This window comes from Cupressus sempervirens, chromosome 4, assembly GCF_028749045.1.
Source record: "Cupressus sempervirens isolate cs-2001-9-10 chromosome 4, ASM2874904v1, whole genome shotgun sequence".
NCBI classification, from domain to species: Eukaryota; Viridiplantae; Streptophyta; class Pinopsida; order Cupressales; family Cupressaceae; genus Cupressus; species Cupressus sempervirens.
This window is the reverse complement of record NC_143121.1, coordinates 489,485,727-489,503,644: the sequence shown is the minus strand read 5'-3', so window position 1 is coordinate 489,503,644 and position 17,918 is coordinate 489,485,727. Positions and strand designations below refer to the sequence as shown.

The window sequence follows — 17,918 nt, the reverse complement described above, 5'->3', positions numbered from 1 at the left end:
TTTTTCAAATTCAAACTCTTGGCATAGCTAAGACCATATAGAGCCGCACTTGCTTCCGCCACATGATTAGTTTGTTCCCCAATAGGAATGGCCATCCCACCCAATCTGTCCCCATTCATATTCCTGATGATGGCACAACAACTCATCATTCCTAGGTTGCCCTTTGAAGCCCCATCAAAATTAATATTACACCATTCCTAAGGAGGACAATCCCTTCTAGCTAAATCCCTTAAGTTAGGACCATTTTGAGTAAGAATAAGACCATCCAAATTCTAGTTCTAAATCACTTTTTCTTCCCAAGCATTCTGAGGTTGGTGCCCTTTTCCACAAGATCTAATATTCTTCATCACCATATTCTTAATCTTATAGAACAACTGGCCAAAATTAGTTTCTTTACCCCTAAACATCCTATCATTTTGTTCCTTCCAAACACCCTAGCAAAGAAATGGGAGGATGAAACCACACAAAATCATAACCAAAGTATTACTAGAGGAAATTTCTAATGAAATGTCCCTTTCTCTGATTTTATATGATATTTCAAGCCTCTAATCAGATCTTTAAGTTCAAACAACCAATATTTCAAAGATCCACTAATTTCTCAATAAAACCCAAATCGAGTATGCTAGAAATAGTGCCAAAAACTTCACAGCTTTACATATTATTAATCAATCTGAAAGTGGAAATTTTTTATAGAAATTTCAGCAGCATAACAGCCTCCAAAATTACATTTCTAGATCTGTATAACATTTACACAACAGCTCCCAAACGGAGAACAAAAATAATTCTCATCGAGCTCCCGAAAACAACACAAAATAGCCGAAAACACCACAAAAGCACTGATAATCTATCACATAAGTATAATAATGAAAAAATAAATATTTTCAGCTCTATTTTAACATCTACATGTCTGATATATAGCAGCAACCCAAACTGATATGAAATACTCAACCAGAATGCTCATTGGGCTCCCGAAAACAACACAAAATAGCCAGAAACACCACAAAAACACCAATAATCTATCACAGAAGTATAATCATGGAAAAATACATATATTCAGATCTATTTTAACATCTAAATACCTGATATACAGAAAAAACCTAAACTGATATGAAATACTCAACTGGAAACACCAAACTCTTACAAAAAACACACTCGAAAACCCACAAATCTGCACTGTTCAACACAAAGGCAAACTCTACATGAGCATGCACATGGAATGGATTTAAAATCTCATCCTTAGCCTTCCTAGAAACCTACAAACTCTTTTTCTTGGGTCTCCTTCTCCATAGGTTTGGCAGCCTCTGACGAACAACAAAGCAATGCACAAAAATCAAGTTCTGGAATGAGCCCAAAATGCCTCCAAACCCCTTAAAAGAGGGCATAACCCTAACTCAAGTCCAAGAGGGGTTAATAAAACATATTTTAATAATAATTTTCATTTATTAGTCCAACAGTTTCCAAAGATTAACCCCTTTTTCTGAAACTTCACCTTCTTGGGCCTGCCTGCCTTGGCAAAAAATATTATTTTTAATTATTTGAAAAGGGGACATGACATCCAACCATTAAATAGCTCTTGAATACTAAGGGGGGAGATCCAAATCATATTCAAAAAACCACAAACCTTTTTCCCATAATCTTCAAGTATAAGAACAATGAATAGTCAAATGGTTAACCAATTCATCTACTTCCTTACAAAGATAACATTTGTTGACAAGGTTGAAACCTCTCTTCAACAAATTGTTAGTGGTAAGAATTTTATCCTGCAAAAGAATCTAAAAAAAAATTGGCCATACCTTTAGACCAACCTTTGGCCCAGCAAGGCTGTTGATTCTCTTCAAAGGCATTAGCATACACCAAAGACACAGACAATAACCCATTGGGATTATGTTTCCATATCAAGGCATCCTCCTCTTGAAATAAAAAGACAACATTCAAAATATTGTTAAGATCATTAAGTTTATTATCCACTCTATTGAGGTTAACCCAATAATCCTCCACAAAAATTCCAAAAAGGTTCTTGCATTGTGCCATAAAGCCATTCCACCTTTGATCAGAACTGAGGGTATGATCAAGAATCTAGATATCATCCCAAAACTGAATAATCCTTCCATTTCCTACCTTCCATTTGACCCCTTTATTAATAATCTAATTATTTTTTTGAGCTTGTTTCCAAATCATTAAACCCCCTTGTAAAGTCTCATTACTAAGGAATAGTTTAAAATCTTGATTCTCCCTATTATATTTATCATTCCAAATGTCTCTCCATTCTCCCTCCTCTTTGTGCCATCTCCAAATAAGCTTGGTAAGTAATGAATCATTCATAGAAGCAACCCTTCTAAGACCAAGGCCTCCTTTATTAATAGGCATGCAAACTTTTTCTCACGTAATCAAAGCCAATCTTTTCTTCTTTTCCATACCTTTCCATAAGAAAGGTTTTTGAATTTTCTCAATAGCGAAAGAAAACTTTCTAGGGATCTTAAAGACACTCAAAGCATACAATGACACATTCTATAAAGTGGATTTGAGAACAATAACCTTACCAGACTAGCTAAGGAGGGATCCTTTCAAACCTACTAACTTAGAATGGATTTTATCAATCAACAAACTCCACAAAATCTCAAGTGGGTCAAGACAGAGGGGTAAACCAAGATAAGAGCCCGGAAGGGTACTAATCTCACAACCAATAATTCTTTTAATTTTATTTTGCCTATTGTCATTGACATTGATAAAATAAATCACTCTTTTATTCCAATTGATAATTTGGCTAGAAGTATGCCCATAATCCTCAAGACCTTTCTTGATGTTCCTCGCATTCCTAATAGAAGCTTCTCCCATAACAATAGATTCATCCAAAAATTGTTGATGGGAGCAAGTAAGATCTTTAGACAAAGGTCTGAGCCCCATAAAATCCTCCATAGACACCATTTTCTCCACAAATCTACCTAAGCATTTAGCCATTAGAACGAAGAGGATAGGTAAAAGTGGATCCCCTTGCCTCAACCCACAAGATGCCCAGAAGAAAGAAGTTGGAGATCCATTGACAAGAACAAAGAAGGGGGTAGAGGAAACCAGCATAAGGACCAACTCCAAAAATCTCTTATTAAACCCAACAGCTTCCAACCCTCATCATCTTAGTTAAGGAACCTTGTGTGTGTGTGTGTGTGTGTGTGTGTGTGTGTGTGTGTCTATATATATATATATATATATATATATATATATATATATATATATATGTATGTATGTATGTGTATATATGTGTGTATATATACATACACACACACACACACACATATATATACATATATGTATATGTACATAGATATATACATATATATATACATATATATGCATATATGTATATACATATACATATATACATACATATATATACATATCTACATACATACATACATATATATATATATATATACATATATATATATATACATATATATATATATATATATATATATATATATGTATATATATATATTTATATATATGTATGTATGTATGTGCGTGTGTGTGTGTGATTCTCAAGATGGATCATAGAACATAAGAAATGGAACCAAGCACGTAGATGAAAGTGTACCTTCAAATAACCCTAGTGTTCTAATTACATCTTTTAGTTCTCAAAATCACATATCAAGTTTAGAGGGGCATTATAGTCTCACTATAACCAAATTATAATAACCATTTTCAAGGTTTACATACCTTCACATTCAATTTTTTTTGATGCATTTTGTTAAATGTAATTTATGTTTTGCATCTATAGAGATTCTAGTGGAGTACTTTGTTGGAAATGTAATTTTTGGCAAATTTTAAAGTTTTATGTGTGGAAAAATATCTCTAATATCTTAGAAAAACTCTTAGAAAAACACAAGGAATATTAAATGTACCTTAAAATCATTCTTAGAAAAAATCTTAGAAAAACACAAGGAATATTAAATGTACCTTAAAATCATTATTTCCTCCTATAAATAAGCATATTGGAAATCTTGAGCTCCATATAACCAAATTTGATTTATATATTAAAAAAAAACTCTTTAAGGTATGCACAAGTCTTGTAGTTTAAATATCATGATGATTTCAAGATGTCGTTTTTGATACACAATATTTTAATACCTCTTGATCTCAATGTATATATAATGGTTTCTATCAGTTTTATATGTAACCAAGTGCTCTTATACCAATTTACAAAACCCCATCACCTCACAAATACCACTTTTCAAAATCTCAATCCATTTGTAATTTATTAAATTGGTTACTAACACACCATAAGATCTATCAAAGTGACCTTTTTGGAACACTAATGATGGTAGTGTACCCCTCATAAGGTTTGTGACATAGTTTAACCACCTCCTATGAATTCTATAGGTCCATTAATTGTATTAGTCATTAACAAGTTGATCTTTGGGTTCAATAACAATTGTACTTGTAAGAAGTGGTATCAAGTCTTGGTCACATGTTTGAATCTCCTCAGTGAACGATGTTGTCTTGTAATGAATTACACTAGGGAGGATTCTTAGAAGTTCCCTAGTGTCCCTCATGGGATTTGTGACATGGTTTAACAACCTTCTGGATTTTATAAGTCTAGTTGTATCAAAAATTGACAAGTTGGTCTTTTGGTGCAATGGCAATCACACTTGCAATAGTTGATCTTTCTCATTAACTAGACTTTTGTGCTAAGTTAACATTTCCTCATAGTTATTTATACTACAAAGAGCCCCTATGCATATTTCTAAAACCCTAAGAGTCCTTTTGATACTTTTTCTTAGCCAAATCTGACTTGAGTCCATTTGATATTTATTCTTAGGCAAACCACAAGAGTCCATTTGATATTTTTTATTCTGGGAGCTCTATTGATGTCACTAAGAAGAAAGTATTTAGAGCTTATGATGATAGAGAAAATGTCCTTCTAAGGGCATAATTAATTTACCAATAAGACACCTACAATGCAAGACATTGTATTCCATGTACTAGATCTAGAGTTGGGTTACACCATGTCATTACCTAGAGACCACATATTCATGTCATGCAGGCATTACCTTTCATATATCATGTGAATTTAAGAGGGTCTTTAATGTGTTATAGACCACAATCTTAATATTTCTTTTTTAAAACTTAAAAAAAAAAAGAGGGGGTAAAAAATTTATTCAATCAAAATCAAAGTACAGAGCAAAGGCTCATAGCCCACATCAACACTACATATTCCTATCTCCCAATAACAACTGATCAATAATCCCACTATACTCAAAAGGTTACTCATCCCTTCCACTAATATCCCAACCATCCATGTTCTCTGAAGCCCACTTTGCCAAACAATCAGGCACTTTGTTCCATTCTCTAAGGATATGACGAAAGGAGATAGAGTTTAAGTAACTACAAAGACTTAAAGTTTGTCTGACCAAAGAGGCTAATTTCCAACTAACATCCTCCAAACTCTAGTTATTCAGCATGTCCACAAAAATTTGAGAATCAAACTAATGGATGATCCTCTTCTAGCCTAAAGAGAAATCTCTCTCAACCGCAATCTTAATAGCAAGGGCCTCCATTAGATTATTAGAGTGTTGACCTTTGTAAATAGAGAAGAGAAAAACCATAGCACCATAATTTCCTCTAAATATGCCTCCAATACCAGCATGACCAAGGTTCCCATGAGAAGAACCATCTGTATTGATCTTCAAGGTCCCAGCAGGGGGAGAAGTCCACCTCCCATCTCGAAAAACCTGTTGCTTGACATGGCAAGGTCTTTTTCCAAGGGTGCATCCTTGTCTACTATCTCCCAGATTCAAATTCTACACAATAGCAAGATCACTAGGATCAATATTTTCAGACATATCACACATAGAAAAAATAGTCTCCTAAAGCCTACTAAGAATCATCCTCCAAATTTGCAAACTTCCTAATTTGGAATCACATAATATTCTATGGTTCCTTTCCAACCAAAGGTTCTAGAGAATGAGAGTCAGCCTGACCGTCCAGGCAACCTATAGGAAAGAAGTCTTCACTGGAGGTCTGCCCAAACTCTCCCAAAAGTCAATTAGAGAGGTAGCATGAATACAACCATGTCACCAAGCCTCCCACCATCTATGCCATATCTCTCCCAAAAAAGGGCAAAGAAAAAACAAGTGAGTGGTACATTCCTCATTGTTCAAATAGAGGAAACAAATAGAAGGTCCTCAAAAACCTTGTTTGTGAAGATTCTCCCAAGTGAGGCATTTGTTCTTAGCCAACAACCATAAGAAAAAAAAATATTTGGGCCAAGAAAAGTTAAACCAAACCTTCTTCCACTAGTACACCTCAATTGTACTATGTAGGTTCCTGTAAAGCATAGCATAACCTTGAGCCACAGTAAACTTTCCTTTTGGGCTAGGACTCCAAGCCAAAGCATCTCACTCATTAAGGGAATTGCAAAACCTACTTTCCAAAGCTTTAGTGAGAACAACACAATCCTCATTAGAACCACCCATAGGCCACTCTCGAGGGTCCTTCCAGCAAGTTACCTCCACATGTCCCATACACTTGACCATCTTAAAATGCTCCACCATAAACCATCCAACATTAGTAAAAATGTGGTAAAGAGTCTAAAGCTGGGGGAAGCTAGAAAGAATGGGAGGGTGGCCATCCCAAGAGTCTTGCCAAAATAGGGCATTAGAGCCACTTTTACAAATCTAGAAGAGACCCTCCTTAATAAGTTGAGCTCCCTTCTTAAGAGTGTCCCAAATATAGGAACCTTTACCCACCAGAGTAAGTTGTGGCACATCAAGGTAATCAGCACCCAAAAAATACTTGTGGGCAAGAATCTTGGCCCAATCTTGATCCTGGCTTTTGCAACATCACTAGTACAACTTGGCAGCCAAAGTCATGACAACAAGAGCCATCAATCTAAGACCAAGGCCCTCGGCATGCTTCGACGTACACATAGACTCCCACTTGACAAGGCTCCACTTCAAGGATAGAAAGCTACCAAACCAAAGGAATTGCATAGATAAAGCATCAAAATCCCTCACAAAGTTGGAAGGGGGAACCTAAACACAACACCTATAAATTGGTAGAGACTGTACCACAATCTTTAGGAGAACCACTCTCCTAGCTGAAGATAACCATCTATAAGTCCAATGACTAACCTTACTTCAAAATTTATCCAAAATCCCCTACCAGTAGTCTCTGCATTGAGAACCCTAGACCAAAGGAACCCCAAGGTACATCAAAGGAACGGATTTGATTTGAAATCTAATAATCCTTTCAATCTTGCTCTGAATAAGCTGAGGAGTGTTAAAGAAATAAATGGAAGACTTATCATCATTAATACACTGACTTGAGGCTTTCAAATAGATATCCAAAGCTCACCTGAGATTCACTGCCTCATTGATTCTAGCCACATGTGCCCAATAACCTAGTGTCATCCACAAACTAAAGTTGAGAGTAGGAAGGAGGATTATTATTCTAACTCCAACCTTGAATAAGACCCTACCTCACCTAAGATTTTATAAATCTACCAAGACCCTTTGCCATGATAATGAATAAATAGGGAGATAAAGATCCCCTTGTCGAAGTCCTCGAGAAGCCCCAAACAATTCAGAAGGTTCCCCATTAATGAGAACCGAGAAGGAGGATGAGGTCACACAGCTTAGAACCCAATTCACCCACTCCTCATCAAAACCAAAGGCCAAAAGAATTTTTTGTAATAACTCCCAACTCATCTGATCATAATTTTTAGCCATGTCAAGTTTAATGAACATAGCTTTCTCCTTAGATGCAACCATAGAGTGAATAGCCTCCATTGCTATCACAACCCCATCCAAAATTTGTCTTCCTTCAACAAAACCACCATGTTTAGTAGAGATCAAAGAACCAAGGAGTGGTTTGAGTCTCTCACAATCAATTTGGTGATGATCTTATAAACAACATTACATAACGCTATAGGCCTAAATTGGTCCACCCGATTAGCCCCTTCCTTCTTAGGTATGAGAGCCAAGAAAGTAGAATTCAAATACTTCAACATCTATTTTTTTCTATATGATTCCTGAACCACTTCTAGGAGATCAAACTTTATTATTTCCTAGAATTCTTGGAAAAATTCAATCAGAAAACCATCTAGGCCAGGGGCCTTACCTTTTTTCATATTAAAAACAACTTTCTCCAATTTAGGTAACAAGATACGACTTAAGAAGGCCTCATTCATCTTAGTAGGGACCAAGTGGGGAATACAGTCCAAGATAGCATGCTCCTTAGTCCCAGTAGGAAGATCTTCCCTAGTAAAAAGATTAGAAAAATAATTGATAGCTTCCCTAGAAATTTCTTTGTAGGAAGAGATCTGATCTCCATTAGTTGAGACAAGAGAGGAGATAGAATTTCCCTGTCTTTGAGCCTTAACTGAGTTATAGAAGAAAGTAGTGTTCCTATCACATTCCTATAGCCAATCAACACTAGATTTCTACTTCCAAAAAATCTCCTCCTGAAGCTCCCACTCCTCTAGTCCCTTAAGAGCAGAGGACTCAGCTTTACTTAGAGTAGAGGTCAACCCTTGGTCTCTAATCTGGCAAGTAATATTATCCAACTTGCTCTGGGCAACTAACTTTTGAGCATGGAGATTCCCAAAATACTAGTTATTCCATCTCTTAAGCTTGTACTTCACATGTTGAAGCCTCTTACTAAAAGTAAACATAGTTGTTCCATGGGCAAGCATCCCCTCATACCACAAATCCACCATAAGGTCAAGTAAAGACAAGTCTTTGAGCCACATCAACTAAAATTTGAAAGAGGGATTTTTGGTGACTCTATATAAGGTGATGGAAAGCTTAATGGGCTAGTGGTCAGAGCCCCTCCAGTCAAGAATTTTACAATTGGTGATCCACCTATTGTTCATCCAATAGCAGGAAACCAAAAATCTGTCAAGTCTTTCTGAGATAGCCTCACCACCACATCTTTGATTATTCCATGTAAAGACTCCATTGGTTGACTTCACATCAATGAGATTCAAGGAGCCAATCATATCCTTGAGCAGATTTGAAGACAAGTCTAGCCTGGCTAGCCCTGCTCGTTTTTCCTCCAGACTAGTAATAGTATTAAAATCTCCTGCCATAATCCATGGGAGAAAAGGGTCCAGGGACCAGATGAATCTGATATGAGCCCATAAATGGGATTTACCTAAAAAATTGGTAGGAGCATAAATATTGGATAAAAGACACCTTTCTCCAGTCACAAAGCTAGAGGCAACCAAAGAAATGGAGGATTGACTAGAAATCCACCATAAGGGGGAAACTTTCCTTAGGTCCCAAAAGCAAGCCACCCACCACCACACCCCTCGTGCCTGAATTGTTCAAGGCACCCACCCCCTATCAAGAGCCCTAGGGCCAAATATGCAAACCAGTTAGCCAATCCATCCATTGTAAGCTTAGTTTCCTAAATAAAGACCACATCAGGAGACTGAGACTCAATTAATCTACGAGTAGTCTTTTGTCTAGGGATGTTTTTCAACCCCCTTACATTCCACGACAATACAATCATTTATGGGGGTGGGAGAAATGAGAATCAATGAGTTTCATAGACCCAAACTCAACCAAATTTTCACCCATTATCTTCACCTTCTCTTGATCAGTCCTTCTACCACTCTTTGATGGTTTATCAAAAGACCCCTTTTTGAAGGATTTCTAATGTATGCCTAAGACAAGGGGGTCAAGAGCCACCAAGATTGGGCCCTTCAAACCCTATGACCCACGAAGATCTCCAATATGTTGAACAAGAGGAGGTAAATTAATATCCAGTTGTCCAACCTGTTGGTCCCCTGTAGATAGAATCTGATCCTTCCTCTACATATCCCTAACTTGAATCTTATGCTGAATTTTGGCCCCAGAAGAGAGCTCAACTAGGGTACCTTCCTCTTGGACCAAGTCTCCAAGAGCATCAAACCTGTTAAAGGTACCATTAGTCTGCCTATCCATCTAGGTTCTCTTCTTACCTTTGCCTTTGTTACAAGACTTAACCTGAGTAAATCCCTCACTATCAATAGGTCCATTAGATAAAGTAGCCTTCCCCTTGTCCTCCTTAGGGGGTCTGGGGGCAGTCAAGGTGGGGGACATTTTCCTAAGACATCTATGATGTAAATGCCCATATTCATGGCAAATTTTGCATCTAAATGGTAGGGTCTCATTATCCAACTGTTGGATCCAAGAAGATGATCCCATGCAAATCTCCATAGAATCTAGCAATGGATTATTTAAATCAACTTCTACACAAATACGAGAAAAAGAAATTACCTTACGATCTTGAGTCTATGTAGTCGAACCCATAGGTTTTTCAAGAAGCAGTGAGATTGAGTGAAGAATATCTTCCCTCCAGAATTTCAAAGGAAGCCTCAACAAGCAAACCCACACCAAAACTTGTGAGGGGATTTCCTCATTAGAGTTAAAGCCCATGTGCTAGGGCTTGATGAAGAGCCCCACCTGATTAAAGAAATAAGGGCCTCCTTCAAAAGCCTTAATCATGTTCGTCATGCTTGAAAAGATAACCATAAAATAGTTATTAACGGCTAACAAAATCTTGATATCTCCTTATGGGTTCCACACCTGATGAGCCCATGATTCCAACACAAGCAAGGAAAGGTGAAGACACAAAAATTTACAAATAAGAGCATGATTGCTCTAGTATTCAACATCCTCTGAAACTTGTTTAGGTTGAATAACCAAATTTGGTCGATCCTTGGCTCTCTACAAACATCCATTAACTTTCTTTAATTGAAACATCCCTTTTGGAGAGGATTTGCCTTCCCCTAATTAGGGTTTACCATTCAGATCCTTCTTATTGGCATGCAACAAGGAAGACAGCTCACCCATCTCCATATTACCGATGGAAGGCTGGGAGGAGGATATACCTCAATCCCCCATTCACCACTAAACTAGGACTTAGCCAAAAATGAGGGAAGGACAGGGCAAAATCCCCACAAACTCAAACGACCATAAGCCCCCCACCGAGGATGCAGCAAAGGTAATGTTTGTTCTACAAAAAGAAACACCACCCACCGGCCGGAAGAAGACCAGGCCACCCATACCAACAACGCCTACCCAAGTTAGTAGAAGAATGACCCCTGATAGCAGAAGATAAGCTCACCCCAAGAGCGCAAAACCTCGTCGCAGATCAGGCAAGGGCACGTATGCCCTAGTGCATGACTAGTTTTTTCTCACCATCTTGTATCTACTTCACTACAATCTAGAATTAGCACCTTTTTAAAAACTAATATTAGAAGATCCTCCTAGATTACAAGGTTTAATGTAATGTGTTTTTTTCATAAGAAGTATGATTCATCACTATAAACTAGTAACTCAAGCCTTAGATTTCAATACAATATTATTATTCAAGTCAAATTATTTAGGATGTAAGTGGATGCATAACCAAATCTTTTGAATTTGGTGTCTTGAGAAAGTAGGAAGAAAGACTTGAACTAGGAAGACAAAGCAATAAGTTTTAATACATGTGAGTGATTACTAAGACCATTACAAGTGGAAGTAAGCCAATGAATAATAAGCTTTATGTTAAAATCATTTATTTCAAAAATTGATCAAATTGACCATCAAACTACTATATTTATGACAAGATCAACAATATAACACACAAATAAATAAATAACATTATACATTTGGTTTTTTTAATCAAAATTATGTATATCGACAATTGATCAAATTGACCATCAAAAACTCCTATATTCATGAAAAGATATATACTGTAACAAACAAATAAATAAAAACAAAATGGTGTACGTTCACTTTTCTCCTTTACTATAATTAATAATCTCTTATATTTTGAAAAAAAAATTGGTCCATATTCTAAAAACTTCCTTAAAAATTAAAGTAGGTGAAATAATACTCGATGTGATGTAGAAAGTAATTATGCACTTATTTATAAGTGTGAACCTTTTTTTAGCTTTACATGGAAATAAATTGCTCACTTAAATAAACCTTACTAAATAAAATATTATAAATAAAAGTAGAAGAATTTTAATATACATTGAGAAAAGATTCATAAATAAGATACACACATAATAAATTCAATCTATAGATGTACTTATGCATCAACTAGTTTTAACTTGTTTTCATGTTCCTCATTTTAAATTAATGGTTGTTTGTTAGATCCAAACCAAAATTATTATACAAAATGTAATTGAATGAATGTACACCTAATATCAGAGATCTCATATGCTATGAATTCATAAACTCTCTACTCCTTGTATTGTTCATAGCTCTTACTATCCAATGTGATATTTATTTCAAAAACTAAAGAAAATGACCAGCAAACTACTATACTTATTACAAGACCAATTATGATGAAAACAAATACTTAAAACCTTGCACATTAAATTTCCATATTTGGTATGATTATTAATTTTTAGTCCAAACCCTTTCTTTAACTACAAAATTAGATGATATAAGAATAAATGTGATGTAGCAAATAACTATTAACCCATTTATAAGTTTCAACCAATTTTTAATGCATATAAAGTCAATCCATGGATGTACTCATTGAACAACGAGCCTTAACTTGTTTCCACATCCCTTAAAAAAAAATAATTGATGGTTTTTTGTTAGATTTCATATAGGATGAATTCATAAACTCTCTATTCCTTGTGTTGCTCATATCTCTCTATCCGATGTAATGTTTATTTCCACAACTAAACAAGTTGACTATCATACTACTATATGTATAACAAGATCAATTATAAGAAAAAACTATAATAAAAAATATTTCCATCTCACCTATAATTAATTATCTTTATTTATTTTGAAAACAAAACAATCTTCCCCCTTTCTTTAAAAAGGAAAGTGTACACTATAACAACAAGAGATGCAATGCATCAAAGTTCCTGCCAATAATTGGAAATGAAGGAAAATAGAGATTTATAGATAGAAAGGAAAGATACAAAGAGAGAGCTAAAAGAGAGAATGATATGTTATTATAATGACAAGTAAATGTAGAATGATAGAAGGGAATTTGAAAAATATTAATAATTATATTCTTTTAAAAAATATATAAATAACAATAGAAATTATATTATATGAATTACTCATTTCTACTAATTCAATTATAAGTTGATATATTTAATTTAAAAAATAAATTGTTGACTACTTAATTCAAACTACCAAAATATCTAGTACGTTTGAGGGGTAGTACTAGTTTTACAATTTGTAAAATGGTATTAAAAAATAAGAGCAAGATTGTAAAATAGTAGATAGTAAAACATAGTGTAAACTTAAAGAAATGGCATTTTACAATTGACAAAATTAAACATCAATATAAAACTAATAAATATATTTAAAATAAGAAATATAAAAAATTTAATTCTATATTTGAACTTGGTAATAAACATAGATGGTGATAATTAATATTAATTAGACATTCATTTTTGAGGCGGAAGATAAAAATGATTATTTTGTTGAAAATCTAATCAACTTGTCACAAATGTGAAAAAGATAAAGTTGTAATTAATGCATATGATAGAGTTAAAAAATATTTATATTTTTGTTGAAGAAAATTGAATTTTCTCTGTACCAAAAATAGTATGATCCAATAGCATGACTGAAAAATGTGAATTAGAAAATAATGAAAAATTAGAAAAAATATAAACATTTGACATTTTTTTATATATTTGAATTTAGGAAATGATTGATCAATTGAATTGAAAAATTGAAAAATTGAATTGAATGAAAGCAATAATATGGCAGGAACTAATCAATACAATTTATATAAACTTGTCCACATTATTTATAAGTTCCAACCGATTTTCAATTCACATAAAAGAAAACTGCACACTTCGAAAAAATCTTACCAAATGAATAATGTCCACAAGAACAAAGATCCACTCATGAATCCACACGAGTTATCGTAAAATTCCAACTCAGTACTGATATCGAAGTCTTAAAACATATCAACCCCTCTGGTCGGTAAACATCATAAATTCAGCATTATATTTTCAGATTATTTAAGGAGGCCCATTTCTTTGCCAAGGTGGAAAAAACATCGACAAGCTGTTTTGTAAGTGGGGATTATCTTCATATGGCTGGCCTTCAACTCAGGCGCAAGCTCCTCATATGTCTCCTCCATGGCCTCCATGCCTTTCTCTGCATCTCTGCACAAGGTAAACAACTTAAGTATTGTCAGAATGATCATATAAAAGATTATCATCATAGTTTTATCAGCAATATTCCAGATCTAGAGAGACATTTTTGATGTTCAAGATCATATCCTAGAGTCTATGATTATATGATTATGTGAACCTTTTTCCTATAATTAATTATATAATTTTTTTATCATTCATGTTTCAAATGATACTCTATAATTTATATTTCACAAAATAACAACACAGTAAAGTAAATATTGTTCAGGTGGAGAGCAATATTCATTTGTGAAGGAGGCAAAGAATGGGGAGTGGAAGAAGTCGGGGTACGATTACATAGTAGTTGGAGGAGGAACAGCCGGGTGTAGTATTGCCGCCACTCTCTCACAGAACATGTCTGTTCTCCTCCTGGAAAGAGGTGGATCTCCCTTTGGTAACCAAAACATATCGAATATTGACAATTTTGAAGCGAATTTGTAGGACTATGCTTCAAATCGCTCGACCACCCAGGTTTTTACATCTGAAGATGGGGTAATTACTTAGTTGGGTTTCTTCTTATTTTTTCTTGATGTATTTTGAGGTCTAGCACTCTTGAATGTAATGCCGTCACCTTAGCCGTTATTTTTCTTTTCCAATGATGGCGCAATAAAATCTTGGTTTTAAAATAAATTGCCATGAACACTGATAGCTCTTGGCTTTTGTTCATTTTTAAGTATTTTTGGTTGCTGATTGGTCCATTTATATAAAAACTAATTATTTTTGAGTGAGCCGCTATTGGGGGGTCTTTAGTGGTGGATTTTGGACAAACATTTTAAAATGGCACTTTTAAACTACTCTCACTCTACGAGAAGAGTTCTACAGAGAGCTCCATAAAATGCAGGAAAGCCCAAAGGTTAGCTTAAATCTCTTCACATATGGATTAAGAACTGTAGGTGTGCGAAGTTAGCATGGGTGGCTATTAAGTTGTTTCCCCTAGTTGCCTGGGTAGCCATTGGTTTTATGAAGTCTTCAAAGATTTGTGTAGGAGAAACAACCCAATTGCTGCCCGTGCTAACTTCATGCACCTAGAGTTCTTAGTTTGTACATCGGAATTTGCTGACTTTTCCGGTGAACCTCCATAGGTGAGTGAAGAGCTTAAAGCCAACCTTCCGGTTTTCCTAAATTTACGGAGCTCTTTATAGAATTCGTACAGTAAGAGGTGGTCTGATCGTGTGATCAGTTATTAGTACCATTTTATTGCAGTAATTGAGAAGAAAGGTAGTAGTAATTAAGAATTTAGACATGACATAGTAAGTAGGCAACAAAAACAAGACATTGCAATAATTGCACATTTAATCTTGTTAGTCAAATTATTTTTATAGTTAAACTCTTTTATTGCTCTTTAAATCAAGAGTACTTTTCATTTTGATCTAGTTGGAATATTTTATGATAGACCTAAATTTACGGAGCTCTTTATAGAATTCGTACAATGCGAGGTGGTCTAATCGTGTGTTCGGTTATTAGTACCATTTTATGGCAGTAATTGAGAAGAAAGGTAGTAGTAATTAAGAATTTAGACATGACGCAGTAAGTAGGCAACAAAAACTAGATATTGCAATAATTGCACATTTAATCTTGTTAGTCAAATTATTTTTATGGTTCAAATCTTTTATTGCTCTCTAAATCAATAGTACTTTTCATTTTGATCTAGTTGGAATATTTTATGATAGACATTAATAACTTTGAAAATAGCAACTACTAAAAAGTAACGAGACAAAGAACCGCTATGAGAAATATTAGAACATGTTCAACTACTGACGTAAATAAATTTGAATGCATAGGTGATAAATGCAAGGGCTAGAGTGTTGGGGGGAGGCACGTGTCTGAATGCAGGATTTTACACACGGGCGAGTTCAAGTGAGGTGAAGGCGATGGGATTGGAGGGAGGGGAGGTGGAGGCTTCATATCGGTGGGTGGAAAGTGTAGTGGCCCATCGCCCACCCCCAAATGAGTGGCAGAATGCGGTGGCCAAAGGTCTAATCGAAGCAGGCGTTTCACCTTACAATGGCTTCACATATCATCACATCCCTGGCACCAAATTTGGTGGGACAACTTTTGATCAGTCAGGATATCGCTCTACAGCAGCTGATATTCTTCTTCAACGCGCCAATCCAACAAAACTCACAGTTTTGCTCCATGCAACAGTTCAACGTCTTCTCTTTGATGCAAAAGGTATCTACATTCTAAGGTTTTGGTAAATTATATCATATTGGTCTTATTGAAGAAAAGAGAAGATGAAACATATAATGAATTCTTTAGAAAAAAGATAGGAAATGTCAGTGTTAATCACCTGGTATACAAATGTGTGTTTGTTTGCTTGCTTGCAGGGGAAAGGAAGCCTAAAGTGAAAGGCGTTGTTTTCACAGATGGTGATGGAAGAGAGGGGCGAGTCTATTTGAAAGATGGTAAAAGTGAGGTGATAGTATGTGGTGGAGCATTGGGAAGCCCACAGTTGCTAATGCTGAGTGGGATTGGGCCTGCTGAGGAGTTGAAGTCCATGGGAATAAAAGTGGTGATGGACCAGCCTGCCGTTGCGAAAGGCATGGCTGACAATCCCATGAATATCATCTCTATTCCCTTGGCAACGCCTGTGTCAGTCTCTCTCATTCAAGCAGTGGGTATCACCAAGTTTGGAAGCTATATAGAGACATGCAGTGGATTTAGATTCTCCGATAAGGTAATAAACACACATTTACACAATACTCATTTCCATGTATTTTATTATTACTATGATTGTGGTAATGATGTAATGTGTGGTGGAAATTAAACAGAGTGTATCGAACAAGGATGGGATTATACTACAAAAGGTGAAGGGACCTCTTTCGAGAGGTTATCTGAGATTGGATAACAGTAGCAATGCTGAAGACAGTCCGATTGTGAAATTCAATTACTATGATCACCCGAAGGATCTAGAGAGGTGTGTGAAGGGAATGAGGACCATCCAGAAGATCATTCAGTCCAACCCAATGAAAAAGTTCATCTCCCCCACCACGAGTCTTACCAAGATCATGAATTCAAGCTTTGAAACTCCTGTAAATCTGATTTCTAGGAAGCCTAGTGAAGGGTGGGGAGGATCATTAGAGCAGTTCTGTAGGGAAACAGTTACAACAATATGGCATTATCATGGAGGATGTCAGGTGGGTAGTGTTGTTGATGGGGAGTATAAAATAGTTGGAGTAGATGGTGCTCGAGTCATAGATGGCTCCACGTTTCTCTTCTCTCCGGGAACAAATCCTCAGGCTACAGTCATGATGCTTGGAAGGTCGTCTCTCTGTCTTCAAACTCCTCTTCATTATCTTCTGCTTATGCTTTGTATAGGATTAAATATACATTGCTTCTTGTCATTGTGCAGATACATGGGAGTCAGAATTCTCAGAGAACGATTGGGCCCATCAGCAGGAGTATAGTTTAAACAACTAAACCTTCTTCTTTATCCATTGAAAGGTCTTGTTACTAAATGGTACCACATGGTATTGTAATAAATACTCTCCTCCGTTGTAAGGCGCCACTTACTACTGTAGTGATAGTGTTTATTTTCTTATTGAAAAGAGTGTGTATATATATATAAAATAATATTTTTATAATTATTTATTGTAATTTATGGAGTGATATCTTTTTATCAAAATATTGAGAGATAATTAATTATGTTGTTTATTTGTTTTATTAGTAAATTATAATTTTGAGGTCACTTTCATTTGTATATAATACAAAAACCAATACAAATTAAGTTATTTATATAATCCTTCATATTAATTTCTAACATCTTAAT

At 35.3% G+C, this 17,918-nt stretch overlaps 1 pseudogene; it reads left to right on the top strand.

Annotated features, from left to right (window-relative positions):
* The first annotated feature begins 10,917 nt into the window (after nucleotides 1-10,917).
* Nucleotides 10,918-17,571, top strand: LOC149562082 (protein HOTHEAD-like; annotated as a pseudogene).
* The last annotated feature ends 347 nt before the right edge of the window (nucleotides 17,572-17,918 follow it).